General features: G+C 49.0%; 1 long non-coding RNA gene across 2 annotated transcripts; it reads right to left on the reverse strand.

Annotated features, from left to right (window-relative positions):
• Positions 1-3,645: 3,645 nt before the first annotated feature.
• Positions 3,646-6,744, reverse strand: LOC127916264 (uncharacterized). 2 transcript variants are annotated; one of them, XR_008094193.1, is made up of 3 exons: positions 6,428-6,744; positions 5,408-6,172; positions 3,646-5,322 (listed from the first exon to the last, which is right to left on the reverse strand). It is a non-coding gene; the product is annotated as an uncharacterized LOC127916264 (long non-coding RNA). The 2 variants fall into 2 exon arrangements; XR_008094192.1 differs by lacking the exon at positions 6,428-6,744 and adding an exon at positions 6,235-6,293 and having other exon boundaries at positions 5,408-6,149.
• Positions 6,745-16,953: the final 10,209 nt, after the last annotated feature.

Below are 16,953 nucleotides of genomic sequence, written 5' to 3' on the forward strand. Positions count from 1 at the left end.
CTAACATGGCTATATACAGGAGTAGAAACTAACATGGCTATATACAGGGAGTAGAAACTAACATGGCTATATACACAGGAGTAGAAACTAACATCGCTATATGCACAGGGAGTAGAAACTAACATGGCTATATACAGGGAGTAGAAACTAACATGGCTAAATATACTGTAGCGAGTAGAAACTAACATGGGTATATACAGGGAGTAGAAACTAACATGGCTATATACAGGGAGTAAAAACTAACATGGCTATATACAGGGAGTAGAAACTAACATGGCTATATACAGGGAGCAGAAACTAACATGGCTATATACTAGGAGTAGAAACTAACATGGCTATATACAGGGAGTAGAACATAACATGGCTAAATATACTGTAGGGAGTAGAACATAACATGGCTATATACAGGGAGTAGAAACTAACATGGCTATATACAGGGAGTAGAAACTAACATGGCTAAATACAGGGAGTAGAAACTAACATGGCTATATACAGGGAGTAGAACACAACATGGCTATAGACAGGGAGTAGAAAATGACATGGCTATACACAGGGTGTAGAAACTAACATGGCTATATACAGGGAGTAGAACACAACATGGCTATAGACAGGGAGTAGAAAATGACATGGCTATACACAGGGAGTAGAAACTAACATGGCTATATACAGGGAGTAAAAACTAACATGGCTATATACAGGGAGTAGAAACTAACATGGCTATATACAGGGAGCAGAAACTAACATGGCTATATACTAGGAGTAGAAACTAACATGGCTATATACAGGGAGTAGAACATAACATGGCTAAATATACTGTAGGGAGTAGAACATAACATGGGTATATACAGGGAGTAGAAACTAACATGGCTATATACAGGGAGTAGAAACTAACATGGCTATATACAGGGAGTAGAAACTAACATGGCTATATACAGGGAGTAGAAACTAACATGGCTATATACAGGGAGTAGAAACTAACATGGCTATATACAGGGAGTAGAAACTAACATGGCTATATACACAGGGAGTAGAAACTAACATCGCTATATGCACAGGGAGTAGAAACTAACATGGCTATATACAGGGAGTAGAAACTAACATGGCTAAATATACTGTAGCGAGTAGAAACTAACATGGCTATATACAGGGAGTAGAACATAACATGGCTAAATACAGGGAGTAGAACATAACATGGCTAAATACAGGGAGTAGAAACTAACATGGCTATATACAGGGAGTAAAAACTAACATGGCTATATACAGGGAGTAGAAACTAACATGGCTATATACAGGGAGCAGAAACTAACATGGCTATATACTAGGAGTAGAAACTAACATGGCTATATACAGGGAGTAGAACATAACATGGCTAAATATACTGTAGGGAGTAGAACATAACATGGCTATATACAGGGAGTAGAAACTAACATGGCTATATACAGGGAGTAGAAACTAACATGGCTAAATACAGGGAGTAGAAACTAACATGGCTATATACAGGGAGTAGAACACAACATGGCTATAGACAGGGAGTAGAAAATGACATGGCTATACACAGGGTGTAGAAACTAACATGGCTATATACAGGGAGTAAAAACTAACATGGCTATATACAGGGAGTAGAAACTAACATGGCTATATACAGGGAGCAGAAACTAACATGGCTATATACTAGGAGTAGAAACTAACATGGCTATATACAGGGAGTAGAACATAACATGGCTAAATATACTGTAGGGAGTAGAACATAACATGGCTATATACAGGGAGTAGAAACTAACATGGCTATATACAGGGAGTAGAAACTAACATGGCTAAATACAGGGAGTAGAAACTAACATGGCTATATACAGGGAGTAGAACACAACATGGCTATAGACAGGGAGTAGAAAATGACATGGCTATACACAGGGTGTAGAAACTAACATGGCTATATACAGGGAGTAGAAACTAACATGGGTATATACAGGGAGTAGAAACTAACATGGCTATATACAGGGAGTAGAAACTAACATGGGTATATACAGGGAGTAGAAACTAACATGGCTATATACAGGGAGTAGAACATAACATGGCTATAGACAGGGAGTAGAAAATGACATGGCTATACACAGGGTGTAGAAACTAACATGGCTATATACAGGGAGTAGAAACTAACATGGGTATATACAGGGAGTAGAAACTAACATGGCTATATACAGGGAGTAGAAACTAACATGGGTATATACAGGGAGTAGAAACTAACATGGGTATATACAGGGAGTAGAAACTAACATGGCTATATACAGGGAGTAGAAACTAACATGGCTATATACAGGGAGTAGAAACTAACATGGGTATATACAGGGAGTAGAAAATAACATGGCTATATACAGGGAGTAGAAACTAACATGGCTATATACAGGGAGTAGAACACAACATGGCTATATACAGGGAGTAGAAACTAACATGGCTATATACAGGGAGTAGAAACTAACATGGCTATATACAGGGAGTAGAAACTAACATGGCTATATACAGGGAGTAGAAACTAACATGGCTATATACAGGGAGTAGAACACAACATGGCTATATACAGGGAGTAGAAACTAACATGGGTATATACAGGGAGTAGAAACTAACATGGCTATATACAGGGAGTAGAAACTAACATGGCTATATACAGGGAGTAGAAACTAACATGGCTATATACAGGGAGTAGAAACTAACATGGCTATATACAGGGAGTAGAAACTAACATGGCTATATACAGGGAGTAGAAACTAACATGGCTATATACAGGGAGTAGAAACTAACATGGCTATATACAGGGAGTAGAAACTAACATGGCTATATACAGGGAGTAGAAAATAACATGGCTATATACAGGGAATAGAAACTAACATGGCTATATACATGGCTATATACTCCCTGTATATAGCCATGTTAGTTTCTATTCCCTATATACAGGAGTAGAAACTAACATGGGTATATACAGGGAGTAGAAAATAGCATGGCTATATACAGGGAGTAGAAAATAACATGGCTATATACAGGGAGTAGAAACTAACATGGCTATATACAGGGAGTAGAAACTAACATGGGTATATACATGGAGTAGAAACTAACATGGCTATATACAGGAGTAGAAACTAACATGGCTATATACAGGGAGTAGAAACTAACATGGGTATATACAGGGAGTAGAAACTAACATGGCTATATACAGGGAGTAGAAACTAACATGGGTATATACAGGGAGTAGAAACTAACATGGGTATATACAGGGAGTAGAAACTAACATGGCTATATACAGGGAGTAGAAACTAACATGGCTATATACAGGGAGTAGAAACTAACATGGCTATATACAGGGAGTAGAAACTAACATGGGTATATACAGGGAGTAGAAACTAACATGGCTATATACAGGGAGTAGAAACTAACATGGCTATATACAGGGAGTAGAAACTAACATGGCTATATACAGGGAGTAGAAAATAACATGGCTATATACAGGGAATAGAAATCCCTATATACGAGATCCAGATGCAGACACAGGAGGCAGATGGTTGGAGTCTTACAATGTTTATTGATCCAAAAGGAGTAGGCAAGAGAATGGTATTGTACAGGAAAAGGTCAAAACCAGATCAGAGTCCAGGAGGTACGAGCAGACAGGCTCATGGTCAAGGCAGGCAGAAAGGTCAGGAAGGCGGGTACAGAGTCCAGAAACAGGCAAGGGTCAAAACTGGGAGGACTAGAAAAAGGAGAATGCAAAAAGCAGGAGAACGGGAGAAACGCTGGTTGACTTGGAAAACATACAAGACAAACTGGCACAGAGAGACAGGAAACACAGGGATAAATACACTGGGGGAAATAAGCGACACCTGGATGGGGTGGAGACAATCACAGGGACAGGTGAAACAGATCAGGGCGTGACAATTTGAACAAATAGGGCTATCTTCTGTATACCACAACACAACCGGCTGGCTCAAACGCATTAAGAAGGAAAGAAATTCCACAAAATAACTTTTAATAAGGCACATCTGTTAATTGAAATGCATTCCAGGTGACTACCTCATGAAGCTGGTTGAGAGAATGCCAAGAGTATGCAAAGCTGTCATCATGGCAAAAGTGGCTACTTTAAAGAATCTCAAATATAAAATATATTTTTATTTGTTTAACACTTTTTGGGTATTACATGATTCCATAGTTGTTATTTAATAGTGTTGATGTCTTCACTATTATTCTACAATGTAGAAAATAGTACAAATAAAGAAAAACCCTTGAATGAGTAGGCATGTCCACACTTTTGCCTGGTACTGTACATGTTTCAAGCAGACCACTATAGTCCCTGTGCCCAAGAACGCTCACATCTGTAAGCCTTGAAATGGTTCACATCAACACCATTATCCCAGAAACCCTAGACCCACTCCAATTCGCATACCGCCGCAACAGATCCACATATGTCGCAATGTCTATTGCATTCCACACTGCCCTTTCCCACCTGGACAAGAGGAACACCTAAGTGAGAATGCTTTTCATTGACTACAGAGCAGCATTCAACACCACCAGTGCCCTCCAAGCTCATCACTAAACGAACGACCCTGGGACTGAATACCTCCCTCTGAAACTGGATCCTGGACTTCCTGACGGGCTGCCCCCAGGTGGTGAGGGTAAGCAACAACACATTCGGCACGCTGACCCTCAACACAGGGGCCCTTTAGGGGTAAGTCCCCCCTGTTCAACAACAACTGCATGGCTACGCACTACTCCAACACCTTTGATGATGAGACAGCCAACAGCGAGGAGGTCAGAGACCTGGCAGTGTGGTGCCAGGACAACAACCTCTCCCTCAACATCAGTAAGACAAAGGAGGTGATTGTTGACTACAGGAAACGGAGGGGTTTAGCATCGATGGGGCTGTAGCAGTGTGGGTCAAGAGCTTCAAGTTCCTCGGTGTCCACATCAATGAGGACCAAACACACCAACACAGTGGTGAAGAGGCTGAACTCTCTGCCATCCAGGACCTCTATACCAGGCGGTGTCAGAGGAAGGCCCCAGCCACCCAAGTCATAGACTGTTCTCACTGCTGCCGCATGGCCAGAGGTACCGGAGCACCAAGTCTGGGACCAAAAGCCTCCTCAACAGCTTCTACCCCCAAGCCATAAGACTGCTAAACAGGTTGTCAAATGGCCACCCAGACTATCTATCCTGATTGCCTAGTCACTTTACCTCTACCAACATGTACATATTACCTCAACTACCAACACTGCTGCTACCCTCTTTATTATCTATCCTGATTGCCTAGTCACTTTACCTCTACCAACATGTACATATTACCTCAACTACCAACACTGCTGCTACCCTCTTTATTATCTATCCTGATTGCCTAGTCACTTTACCTCTACCAACATGTACACATTACCTCAACTACCAACACTGCTGCTACCCTCTTTATTATCTATCCTGATTGCCTAGTCACTTTACCTCTACCAACATGTACATATTACCTCAACTACCAACACTGCTGCTACCCTCTTTATTATCTATCCTGATTGCCTAGTCACTTTACCTCTACCAACATGTACATATTACCTCAACTACCAACACTGCTGCTACCCTCTTTATTATCTATCCTGATTGCCTAGTCACTTTACCTCTACCAACATGTACATATTACCTCAACTACCAACACTGCTGCTACCCTCTTTATTATCTATCCTGATTGCCTAGTCACTTTACCTCTACCAACATGTACATATTACCTCAACTACCAACACTGCTGCTACCCTCTTTATTATCTATCCTGATTGCCTAGTCACTTTACCTCTACCAACATGTACATATTACCTCAACTACCAACACTGCTGCTACCCTCTTTATTATCTATCCTGATTGCCTAGTCACTTTACCTCTACCAACATGTACATATTACCTCAACTACCAACACTGCTGCTACCCTCTTTATTATCTATCCTGATTGCCTAGTCACTTTACCTCTACCAACATGTACATATTACCTCAACTACCAACACTGCTGCTACCCTCTTTATTATCTATCCTGATTGCCTAGTCACTTTACCTCTACCAACATGTACATATTACCTCAACTACCAACACTGCTGCTACCCTCTTTATTATCTATCCTGATTGCCTAGTCACTTTACCTCTACCAACATGTACATATTACCTCAATTACCAACACTGCTGCTACCCTCTTTATTATCTATCCTGATTGCCTAGTCACTTTACCTCTACCAACATGTACATATTACCTCAACTACCAACACTGCTGCTACCCTCTTTATTATCTATCCTGATTGCCTAGTCACTTTACCTCTACCAACATGTACATATTACCTCAACTACCAACACTGCTGCTACCCTCTTTATTATCTATCCTGATTGCCTAGTCACTTTACCTCTACCAACCTGTACATATTACCTCAACTACCAACACTGCTGCTACCCTCTTTATTATCTATCCTGATTGCCTAGTCACTTTACCTCTACCAACATGTACATATTACCTCAATCACCTCCACCACCTTGTACCCCTGCATATTGACTTGGTACCAGTTCTCCATGTATACAGTCCCATTATTGTTATTTTATTGTGTTACTATTTACTTAACATTTTTTTGTGCACATTTGTCTAAATTTTTTACTCTGCATTGTTGGGAAAGGTCTCGAAAGTAAGCATTTCACAGTAAAGTCCACACCTGTTGTATTCGGCGTGTGACAAACACCATTTGATTTGATTTGCTGTATGTGTTGGGGTGACAGTGTCATTATGCGTGAGTGTGTAGGTCCAGTGTGTGGGTAGAGTCCAGTGTGTGGGTAAAGTCCAGTGTGTGGGTAGAGTTCAATGTGTGGGTAAAGTCCAGTGTGTGGGCAGAGTTCAGTGTGTGGGTAGAGTTCAGTGTGTGGGTAAAGTCCAGTGTGTGGGTAGAGTTCAGTGTGTGGGTAGAGTTCAGTGTGTGGGTAGAGTTCAGTGTGTGGGTAGAGTCCAGTGTGTGGGTAGAGTCCAGTGTGTGGGTAGAGTCCAGTGTGTGGGTAGAGTCCAGTGTGTGGGTAAAGTCCAGTGTGGAGGTAAAGTCCAGTGTGTGAGTAGAGTCCAGTGTGTGGGTACATTCCAGTGTGTGGGTAGAGTCCAGTGTGTGGGTAAAGTCCAGTGTGTGGGTAGAGTTCAGTGTGTGGGTAGAGTTCAGTGTGCGGGTAAAGTCCAGTGTGTGGGTAGAGTTCAGTGTGTGGGTAGAGTCCAGTGTGTGGGTAGAGTCCAGTGTGTGGGTACATTCCAGTGTGTGGGTAGAGTCCAGTGTGTGGGTAGAGTCCAGTGTGTGGGTAGAGTCCAGTGTGTGGGTAGAGTTCAGTGTGTGGGTAGAGTCCAGTGTGTGGGTAGAGTTCAGTGTGTGGGTAGAGTCCAGTGTGTGGGTAGAGTTCAGTGTGTGGGTAGAGTTCAGTGTGTGGGTAGAGTTCAGTGTGCGGGTAAAGTCCAGTGTGTGGGTAGAGTTCAGTGTGTGGGTAGAGTCCAGTGTGTGGGTAGAGTTCAGTGTGTGGGTAGAGTCCAGTGTGTGGGTAGAGTTCAGTGTGTGGGTAGAGTTCAGTGTGTGGGTAGAGTTCAGTGTGTGGGTAGAGTTCAGTGTGTGGGTAGAGTTCAGTGTGTGGGTAGAGTTCAGTGTGTGGGTAGAGTTCAGTGTGTGGGTAGAGTTCAATGTGTGGGTAAAGTCCAGTGTGTGGGCAGAGTTCAGTGTGTGGGTAGAGTTCAGTGTGTGGGTAAAGTCCAGTGTGTGGGTAGAGTTCAGTGTGTGGGTAGAGTTCAGTGTGTGGGTAGAGTTCAGTGTGTGGGTAGAGTTCAGTGTGTGGGTAGAGTTCAGTGTGTGGGTAGAGTTCAGTGTGTGGGCAGAGTTCAGTGTGTGGGTAGAGTTCAGTGTGTGGGTAAAGTCCAGTGTGTGGGTAGAGTTCAGTGTGTGGGTAAAGTCCAGTGTGTGGGTACAGTTCAGTGTGAGTGGGTAGTGTCATTATGCAGTCTTATGGCTTGGGGGTAGAAGCTGTTCAGGGTCCTGTTGCTTCCAGACTACCGCCAAGGAAGACAAGGAGAGGGAGGTGGAGATGGAGGTGGAGAGGGAGACAAAATAAAGAAGTGAGTGGGTTTAGTGAGAGAGAAATAAAAAAAGAAAAAAGAGTGGGTCAGAGTGAGTAATAGATAGTAAAAATATAGGATAAAAATAGAGGGTAAACATTTGAGTGAGAAAAAGGATGCGAGAAAAGGTCAGATGTAGAGTGATATGAGAGAGGAAAGGAGGGAGAGAGGATGAGAGAGTAAGGGAGGGAGAGAGGATTAGAGAGAGGGAGGGAGAGAGGGAGAGAGGATAGGAGGGAGGTAGGGAGGGAGGGAGGGAGGGAGGGAGGGAGGATGAGAAAGAGGGAGGGAGGATGAGAGAGAGATGGAGAGAAGATAGGGGGAGGGAGGGAGGATGAGAGAGAGGTAGGGCGAGAGGATAGGAGAGAGGGAGGGAGGGAGGGAGAATGAGAGAGAGATGGAGAGAAGATAGGCGGGAGGGGGGGAGCGAGGCAGGGAGGGAAGGAGGGAGGGAGGGAGGGAGGAGGGAGATGAGAGAGAGAGAGAGAGAGAGAGAGAGAGAGAGAGAGGAAGGGAGGAAGAGAGGATGAGAGAGAGAGGGAGGGAGGGAGGGTGAGAGGGAGGGAGAGAGGATGAGAGAGGGAGTGAGAGAGGATGAGAGAGAGAGGGAGGGAGAGTGGGAGGGAGAGAGGGAGGGAGGATGAGAGAGAGGGAGGGAGAGAGGATGAGAGAGAGGGAGGGAGAGAGGATGAGAGAGAGAGGGAGAGAGAGAGGGAGAGGGGAAGTTGGCAGCAGAGGTGCTGACTAGTCTTTGCTTCTGCCTGTGGCTCAGAGAGATTAAAGAGTTAGAGGAGAGAACTGTCTCTGTCTGTCACCACTCTCCTCTCCTCCCTCTTTCCCCCACTCTCTCTCTTCCCTCTCTCTGTCACAGCTCTCCTCTCCTCCCTCTTTCCCCCACTCTCTCTCTCTTCCCTCTCTGTCTGTCACCGCTCTCTTCTCCTCCCTCCTACTCCCTCTTTCCCCCACTCTCTCTCTCTCTCTTCCCTCTCCGTGTGTCACCGCTCTCTTCTCTTCCCTCCTACTCCCTCTTTCCCCCACTCTCTCTCTCTCTCTCTTCCCTCTCTGTCTGTCACCGCTCTCTTCTCCTCCCTCCTACTCCCTCTTTCCCCCACTCTCTCTCTCTCTCTTCCCTCTCCGTGTGTCACCGCTCTCTTCTCTTCCCTCCTACTCCCTCTTTCCCCCACTCTCTCTCTCTCTCTTCCCTCTCTGTCTGTCACCGCTCTCTTCTCCTCCCTACTACTCCCTCTTTCCCCCACTCTCTCTCTTCCCTCTCCGTGTGTCAACACTCTCTTCTCCTCCCTCCTACTCCCTCTTTCCCCCACTCTCTCTCTTCCCTCTCTGTCACCGCTCTCCTGTCCTCTATCTTCCCACCTCTCTTTCCCCCACCGTCTCTCTACCCTCTCTGTCTGTCATTGATATATCTATACCCAATACCCTCTGTCCCCCCTCTGTAGGACCTCAGTGACCTAACCTCTCATCCTCCTTTCACTCAGTTCATTCAGTCTGTCAGTGACCGATCCTCTCATCCTCCTTTCACTCAGTTCATTCAGTCTGTCAGTGACCGATCCTCTCATCCTCCTTTCACTCAGTTCATTCAGTCTGTCAGTGACCGATCCTCTCATCCTCCTTTCACTCAGTTCATTCAGTCTGTCAGTGACCGATCCTCTCATCCTCCTTTCATCCTCTCTTCCTCTCCTCCCCACTCACTCTCCACCTCTCCTCTTCTCCTCTCATCTGTCCTCTCCATCGGTCCTCTCCTCCTCCTCCCCTCCTCCCCCTCTCCTCCTACTCCCCTCCTCCCCCTCTCCTCCTTTCTCTCTCCAGCCGTCCAGTCTCTGTGTGTTCCTTGGTGTTTCTGTATGTTATCGTCTGGATGTCTCTGAGCATAAATAGCCATGGCATACAGCTCCTCTCTCCCACTGTGTGTGTGTGTGTGTGTGTGTGTGTGTGTGTGTGTGTGTGTGTGTGTGTGTGTGTGTGTGTGTGTGTGTGTGTGTGTGTGTGTGTGTGTGTGTGTGTGTGTGTGTGTGTGTGTGTGTGTGTGTGTGTGTGTGTGTGTGTGTGTGTGTGTGTGTGTGTGTGTGTGTGTGTGTGTGTATGCACGTGTGTGTATGTGTGACTGGGTAGGGATGCCAGCAGATTCCCCAGTGCTGATCTCATGGTGTTGGACAGGCACTTGTTACGTATCTTGATCACACTATTACATTCTCACAGCAGTCTATTTAGGCCTGCAGAAGCTCCTCAAAGACTCACATTACAGTGGGGGAGAGGAGGAGAGGAGAGGGAGAGGAGAGGAGAGAGGGGAAGAGAGGAGTGGACACACACACATTTGCACACAGCAGACAAGATGACTTATGTTTGATTCATTTGTTTTCTCTGCCCCTTAGGTTGCAGTGACTCCATCCTCTAACCCTCCCATATCCGCTGGGCCTTACGTGTGTGTGTGTACTGTGGTTTGTGGGGACCAGCCCAACGCGTGCTGGCTGGTCGGCAGGATGACAGAGTAGAGCCTGGCAAAGGGAAGCAGACAGATGTCAGGAGAGAGAGGGATGGTGGGATGAGAGAGAGGGATGGAGGGATGAGATAGAGGGATGGTGGAATGAGAGAGAGGGATGGAGGGATGAGAGAGAGGGATGGAGGGATGAGAGAGAGGGATGGAGGGAGGCTGGGGTTAGGGGGAGCAGACAGATGTCAGGAGAGAGAGGGATGGTGGGATGAGAGAGAGGGATGGAGGGATGAGAGAGAGGGATGGATGGAGGCTGGGGTTAGGGGGAGCAGGAGGGTGGAATTTAATGCTTAATGCCTTTTAATGTTAGTGTAACAAACAACTTAACAAACAACTAGCAGTTGATTCTATAAGCTTTTTTTCCTCTATCTCACTCTCTCAGCTCTCTCTCTCTCTCACTCTCTTTCTGTGCGGCCTGCCCCCGAGCCCTCAGGCAATTACTGTGGTTTCTGACCTCGGCAATACTTTCCCCTCCCTCTCTCTTCCTCTCCCTTCTTTCTCTCTGTTCCCTCTCTCCCACCGAGTTGAGACAGTGTGGGATCTCTGGTCTCTGGTCAGAGAGAAGGAATGTGGAGAGAGAGGAGGAGAAGAAGAGAGGAGAGGAGGAGTGGAAGGAAATAAGTAGAGGAGGAGAGGAAAGGAGAGGAGGAGAGGAGAGGAGAAAAGGAGAGGAGGAGAGGAGAGGAGGAGAGATGAAAAAAGGAGAGGAGAAGAGAGGAGAGGAGAAAATGGGAGGAGGAGAGATGAAAGAAAGAGAGGAGAGGAGAGAAGGAATGTGGAGGGAAAGGATGAGAAGAAGAAAGGAAAGGAGAGGAGAAAAGGAGAGGAGAGGAGGAAAGGAGAAGGGGATTTTTCCCTGGATGAGGTCATGGATGATGGCTTTTCTCTAAGTGAGAGTCTCGTGGCAGAAGTACTCCCGACCTCGCCCTGACATGTTTCAGATACACACCACACACGCACATGCCTCACACGCGGGCGTGCACACACACACACACACACACACACACACACACACACACACACACACACACACACACACACATGGAGACACACACACACAGCATCAGAGAGTGTTTGGGCTCTCTTCTGGCTTCACATGTGTATGTGTGTGTGTGTGTGTGTGTGTGTGCTGAGTGTGTGTGTTTGTGTGTGAGAATGTGCTGAGTGTGTGTGTGTACGTGTGTGTGTACGTGTGTACGTGTGTGTGTGTACGTGTGTGTGTATATGTGTGTGTGTGTGTACCTGTATGTGTACGTGTGTGCGTGTGTGTGTACGTGTGTACGTGTATGTGTGTGTACGTGTGTGTGTGTACATGTGTGTGTGTGTGTACCTGTATGTGTACGTGTGTGCGTGTGTGTATGTGTGTGTGTACGTGTATGTGTCTGTAAGTGTATGTGTGTGTGTGTGTGTGTGTGTGTGTGTGTGTGTGTGTGTGTGTGCGTGCGTGCGTGTGTGTGCAGCACGAGGGACAGTTAAACCCAGTGAGAGTCAGCAGGCCCCAGAGGGACAGTTCGTGGTCCATGTGGTATGCCCTGCTCAAATCTATCCCTCTCAACACACACACACACACACACACACACACACACACACACACACACACACACACACACACACACACACACACACACACACACACACACACACACACACACACACACACACACACACACACACACACACACACACACACAGAGAGACTCTGATTCAATAGCAATATATTGACTCAGTGAGTAGTCTCATATTGGAAAACAATCAGATAGGCTACTACAGAAGCCCAGTCATCAAAGTCTCTGTGATACTGTACAGTTCAGTTGTGCTTTTGGTAGTAACTGTTGAGACGGTGGGATCGTGTGGTGTCGAGGGTGGTTATAGTCTTTACTCAGACACTTTTCCTCTCTGGGTGAGAAGCAATGAGTCAGAAAGAACTCCCTCCCCCTCTGAGCCCCTTTCCCTCCCTCCCTGAGCCCCTTTACCTCCCCATCTGAGCCCCTTTCCCTCCCTCCCCCTCTGAGCCCCTTTCCCTCCCTCCCTGAGCCCCTTTCCCTCCCCCTCTGAGCCCCTTTCCCTCCCCCTCTGAGCCCCTTTCCCTCCCTCTCTGAGCCCCTTCCCCTCCCCTCTGAGCCCCTTTCCCTCCCCTCTGAGCCCCTTTCCCTCCCTCCCTGAGCCCCTTTACCTCCCCCTCTGAGCCCCTTTCCCTCCCCCTCTGAGCCCCTTTCCCTCCCCCTCTGAGCCCCTTTCCCTCCCCCCCTGAGCCCCTTTCCCTCCCCCTCTGAGCCCCTTTCCCTCCCTCCCTGAGCCCCTTTCCCTCCCCCTCTGAGCCCCTTTCCCTCCCCCTCTGAGCCCCTTTACCTCCCACCCTGAGCCCCTTTCCCTCCCCTCTGAGCCCTTTTCCCTCCCCCTCTGAGCCCCTTTCCCTCCCTCTCTGAGCCCCTTTCCCTCCCCCTCTGAGCCCCCCTTTCCCTCCCCCTCTGAGCCCCTTTCCCTCCCCCTCTGAGCCCCTTTCCCTCCCTCCCTGAGCCCCTTTCCCTCCCCCCCTGAGCCCCTTTCCCTCCCTCTCTGAGCCCCTTTCCCTCCCTCCCTGAGCCCCTTCCCCCCTCTGAGCCCCTTTCCCTCCCCTCTGAGCCCCTTTACCTCCCCCTCTGAGCCCCTTTCCCTCCCCCTCTGAGACCCTTTCCCTCCCTCCCTGAGCCCCTTTACCTCCCCCTCTGAGCCCCTTTCCCTCCCTCCCTGAGCCCCTTTACCTCCCCCTCTGAGCCCCTTTCCCTCCCTCCCCCTCTGAGCCCCTTTCCCTCCCTCCCTGAGCCCCTTTCCCTCCCCTCTGAGCCCCTTTCCCTCCCCCTCTGAGCCCCTTTCCCTCCCTCTCTGAGCCCCTTCCCCTCCCCCTCTGAGCCCCTTTCCCTCCCCCTCTGAGCCCCTTTCCCTCCCTCCCTGAGCCCCTTTACCTCCCCCTCTGAGCCCCTTTCCCTCCCCCTCTGAGCCCCTTTCCCTCCCCCTCTGAGCCCCTTTCCCTCCCTCCCTGAGCCCCTTTCCCTCCCTCCCTGAGCCCCTTTCCCTCCCCCTCTGAGCCCCTTTCCCTCCCCCTCTGAGCCCCTTCACCTCCCTCCCTGAGCCCCTTTCCCTCCCCCTGAGCCCCTTTACCTCCCCCTCTGAGCCCCTTTCCCTCCCTCCCTGAGCCCCTTTCCCTCCCCCTCTGGGCCCCTTTCCCTCCCTCCCTGAGCCCCTTTCCCTCCCTCCCTGAGCCCCTTTCCCTCCCCCTCTGAGCCCCTTTCCCTCCCCCTCTGAGCCCCTTTCCCTCCCTCCCTGAACCCCTTTCCCTCCCCTCTGAGCCCCTTTCCCTCCCCCTCTGAGCCCCTTTCCCTCCCTCCTTGAGCCCCTTTCCCTCCCCTCTGAGCCCCTTTCCCTCCCCCTCTGAGCCCCTTTCCCTCCCCCTCTGGGCCCCTTTCCCTCCCCCTCTGAGCCCCTTTCCCTCCCCCTCTGAGCCCCTTTCCCTCCCTCCCTGAACCCCTTTCCCTCCCCCTCTGAGCCCCTTTCCCTCCCCCTCTGAGCCCCTTTCCCTCCCCCTCTGAGCCCCTTTCCCTCCCTCCCTGAACCCCTTTCCCTCCCCCTCTGAGCCCCTTTCCCTCCCCCTCTGAGCCCCTTTCCCTCCCTCCCTGAGCCCCTTTCCCTCCCCCTCTGAGCCCCTTTCCCTCCCCCTCTGAGCCCCTTTCCCTCCCCCTCTGAGCCCCTTTCCCTCCCTCCCTGAGCCCCTTTCCCTCCCCTCTGAGCCCCTTTCCCTCCCCCTCTGAGCCCCTTTCCCTCCCCTCCTGAGCCCCTTTCCCTCCCCCCCTGAGCCCCTTTCCCTCCCCCTCTGAGCCCCTTTCCCTCCCTCCCTGAGCCCCTTTCCCTCCCCCTCTGAGCCCCTTTCCCTCCCTCCCTGAGCCCCTTTCCCTCCCCCTCTGAGCCCCTTTCCCTCCCCTCTGAGCCCCTTTCCCTCCCCTCTGAGCCCCTTTCCCTCCCCCTCTGAGCCCCTTTCCCTCCCTCCCTGAGCCCCTTTCCCTCCCCCTCTGAGCCCCTTTCCCTCCCCTCTGAGCCCCTTTCCCTCCCCCTCTGAGCCCCTTTCCCTCCCCCTCTGAGCCCCTTTCCCTCCCTCCCTGAGCCCCTAACACCCATGTCTGGAATCAGACGCAACAGAAAAGGAGGGAGGCAGACAGTGACGTGATGCACCGGGTGTTGTTGTTATTCAACGCTTCTGAACCTTCTATGTGCCGGATCACCGGATCACCCTCTCACAGACTCACAGACTCACAGACTCACAGACTGACTCACAGACTGACAGACTAACTCACAGACTCACAGACTGACTCACAGACTGACAGACTAACTCACAGACTCACAGACTCACAGACTCACAGACTCACAGACTCACAGACTCACAGACTGACAGACTAACTCACAGACTCACAGACTCACAGACTCACAGACTCACAGACTCACAGACTCACAGACTGACTCACAGACTCACAGACTCACAGACTCACAGACTGACTCACAGACTGACAAACTAACTCACAGACTCACAGACTGACTCACAGACTGACAGACTAACTCACAGACTCACAGACTCACAGACTCACAGACTCACAGACTCACAGACTCACAGACTCACAGACTGACTCACAGACTGACAGACTAACTCACAGACTCACAGACTGACTCACAGACTGACAGACTAACTCACAGACTCACAGACTCACAGACTCACAGACTCACAGACTCACAGACTCACAGACTGACTCACAGACTCACAGACTCACAGACTCACAGACTCACAGACTGACTCACAGACTGACTCACAGACTCACAGACTCACAGACTGACTCACAGACTCACAGACTGACTCACAGACTGACTCACAGACTCACAGACTGACTCACAGACTGACTCACAGACTCACAGACTCACAGACTCACAGACTGACTCACAGACAGACTCACAGACTCACAGACTCACAGACTCACAGACTCACAGACTCACAGACTCACAGACTCACAGACTGACTCACAGACTCACAGACAGACTCACAGACTCACAGACAGACTCACAGACTCACAGACAGACTCACAGACTCACAGACTGACTCACAGACTCACAGACAGACTCACAGACTCACAGACAGACTCACAGACTCACAGACTCACAGACTCACAGACTCACAGACTCACAGACTGACAGACTGACTGACTGACTCACAGACTCACAGACTGACTCACAGACAGACTGACTGACTGACAGACTGACTGACTGACAGACTCACAGACTGACTCACAGACTCACAGACTGACTCACAGACTGACTCACAGACTGACAGACTGACTGACTGACTGACTGACAGACTGACAGACTGGCAGACTGACTAACAGACTAACAGACTGACAGACTGACTGACTGACTGACTGACTGACTAACAGACTGACTGACTGACAGACTGACTGACTAACAGACTGACAGGCGGACAGACTGACTGACTGTCTAACAGACTGACAGACTGACTGACTAACAGACTGACAGACTGACTGACTGACTGACTGACTAACAGACTGACTGACTGACTAACAGACTGACAGGCGGACAGACTGACTGACTGACTGACTAACAGACTGACAGACTGACAGACTGACAGACTGACAGACTAACAGACTGACAGACTGACTGACAGAATGACTGACTGACTGACAGACTTACAGAATGACTGACTGACTGACTGCCAGACAGACAGACTGACTGACAGACTGACAGACAGATTGACAAGCTGACTGACTGACAGACCGACAGACTGACTGACAGACTGACAGACTGACAGACTGATAGACTGACTGACTGATAGACAGACTGACAGACTGACAGACAGACTGACAGGCGGACAGACTGTCAAAGCCCAGATTCACAGACATGGTGTTATCTAGTCAACACTTTCTGAAGCCCTGATTCCCTTACACACAGGGCTCTTCGATTCCCTACAGTAAGTAGTGCACTGCTTTTGACCAGATCAAAAGTATCGGGTAGTGCACTACCTAGGGAATATGGTGCCACTTCACACACACACACACACACACACACACACACACACACACACACACACACACACACACACACACACACACACACACACACACACACACACACACACACACACACACACACACACACACACACACACACACACACACACACACACACACACACACACACACAGAGACTCTACTTGGTTGGCCCATCTGTGTCCCTCACACACATGAAGGAGTGAGATGGGGACCAAGGAAAAACAATCAATCAAAAGTATTTA

This window comes from Oncorhynchus keta, chromosome 4 (genome assembly GCF_023373465.1).
Source record: "Oncorhynchus keta strain PuntledgeMale-10-30-2019 chromosome 4, Oket_V2, whole genome shotgun sequence".
Classification (NCBI taxonomy): domain Eukaryota; kingdom Metazoa; phylum Chordata; class Actinopteri; order Salmoniformes; family Salmonidae; genus Oncorhynchus; species Oncorhynchus keta.